The 2108-nt window shown below is 41.1% G+C and overlaps 1 long non-coding RNA gene across 1 annotated transcript in view; it reads left to right on the forward strand.

Annotated features, from left to right (window-relative positions):
• The window catches only part of LOC148150136 (uncharacterized), a 27557-nt gene extending 27323 nt beyond the window's left edge, over positions 1 to 234 (forward strand). Inside the window, exon 3 of the long non-coding RNA XR_015756834.1 lies at positions 1 to 234. This exon is cut by the window's left edge and continues 773 nt beyond it. This is a non-coding gene — a long non-coding RNA (uncharacterized LOC148150136).
• The last annotated feature ends 1874 nt before the right edge of the window (positions 235 to 2108 follow it).

The following is a 2108-nucleotide window of genomic DNA, read 5'->3' on the forward strand; positions in this document are numbered from 1 at the left end:
ACTACTGGGAAATATATTGCATGGTGTCACAAGCAATTTATTTTTCCCTGAAACCTTCATTACCTATCAAGCATTCTGTTTACTTGGCAAGTTGTTTTGGCATCGCGTCACTCTAGCAAAGACTTTGGTCGAGGCACCACAGGAGAACTAGTGAGGCTTGACACAGATCTAACAGAGGTTGGGTGACACTCAGAAGCTCAGAGGTATCCGAGTCAGATGACAGTACGTGTTTGATCTAAATCACTGCTGAATTGACCACAAGCATTGTATTAAAGGGACACCTGTTTGGTTTATGCAGGATGAACAATTGAGCTCTGTGAAATAAATGATTGAATTTTTGTGAAATACAATTTCTAGTGTATATTTTGTTTACCTCCTAATTGTATTGATACATCGCGTATGATTTTTCCCCTTCCTGGATGTGGGGAATGAGGTGATGAGAAGGGAAAATAATGGTTCGAGATGGCCTGAGGAGAAACCTTGACTCCTTCTCAGTCCCTCAGCAATTAAGTGCTGGGCAAGAATGTCTGTGAGCAATGTTCTTGATTTGCCAGCAATTAATAGCCACTTAAGTACTTCAGTGCACTAGGTCTCTGATCACATGCCTCCCCGTTGGGTGATGGGGTGCCCTCTGAAAATCACATCTCTGCTGATATCTCCAAATCCCCTCCAATCCCCAGCCTGTGATAAGAAAATAAAGAAGCTTACTATGACACAGCTGGATCATCTGAGGCATAGGCCTTGACCAGTGGCCTCTGATTGGTCAGCAGCTTCCAGTAACCGGGGCCGCCAGTGTCGAGGTTTGTGAGTCGAGGGTGAGACACTCGATTGTCAGCTCTTCATGAGCTGATTGGCGGATGAACAGGTGAGTTATCTTGATTAGGGGGTGTCAGCCATCACCATGTAACACATAGGCCACCACACATAGAAAAATAAGGGAAAACTTGCATTCGTTGAGCTTTGTTTCCTTGCTTTCAAATTCCTTCAAGACTTCTGCACTGCATTTTTGTAGTGTCATTCATAAAATCAGGATGTTTACAGGTAACAAAGTACATTTGAAGATTTAGTCAATGATATCGTGTAGAAAACACCAGCAAATTTGCACACAGTAAGCTCCCATAAAAGTAATGGGATAAAAGACTTGGTGATTTGGTTTCTTTCAGTATTGTCAGTTCAGATAGAAATATTGGCCAGTCGTTCACTGCTCTTTCTTAATATAAAGTTACAAAATATTTTACATCTACATAGAAGGGCAGAAGAGCATACCAAAAGACAGCACCGACAATAATACAGCTCCCCCTCAGTAATGTGCATGAGGTTTGGCATGAATAGGGTCGAAGTTTCTGGAGATGACGTCGAATACACGATCATCCACTTGAGGGGCCAGAGTGGCCAGCATATGGGAATAATGAATTTCTGATAGTATATCACTTTTTACTCTGTATGTTGCTTTAGTTTAGTTAAGTGAGGGGAATTCTATTGAGTTGATTGATTATTACAAGAGAGAAAAAAGTCCTCTACAGAGACTGATACCTTTACAATAGAGATTCAAGCTTCTGGTTAGCAGCTGAAAAGCTGGCACACATAGTTGTGCATTTTAAGACTTTTAAAGAAAAGAAAAGACTAAAAGCAAGGAACTCAAAGGCAATTAAGCCACAAAACAGAGCCACAATTAAACACTGAATATACTCTTCACAGATATACTCTACATTGTCCTTTAAGAGTCATTCGATTCCATCAGGAAGACACCAAAATGATTCTCGGTTCCAGAGGTTTTACTTCAGCACTTTTTCCTTTCTCGGGTTGGGAACTTCTAATCTCAGGACTGTCTTTCATTATAAAGCTAAAAATCACACAACACCAGGTTATAGTCCAACAGGTTTAATTGGAAGCACTAGCTTTTGGAACGCTGCTCTTTTATCAGGTGGTTGTCATCAAAGCAGCAGCTCTCCGAAAGCTAGTGCTTGCAATTAAACCTGTTGGACTACAACCTGGTTTTGTGTGATTTTTAACTTTGTACACCCCAGTCCAACACCGGCAGCTCCAAATCATGACTTTCATAATGAAGCTTTTGTACCTGGCAAAAACGAGACAAATCTTCCAGCCTC

This window comes from Chiloscyllium plagiosum, unplaced genomic scaffold (genome assembly GCF_037043375.1).
Source record: "Chiloscyllium plagiosum isolate Xiang-an unplaced genomic scaffold, Cpla_swu_hap1 HiC_scaffold_4, whole genome shotgun sequence".
Taxonomy (NCBI): Eukaryota; Metazoa; Chordata; class Chondrichthyes; order Orectolobiformes; family Hemiscylliidae; genus Chiloscyllium; species Chiloscyllium plagiosum.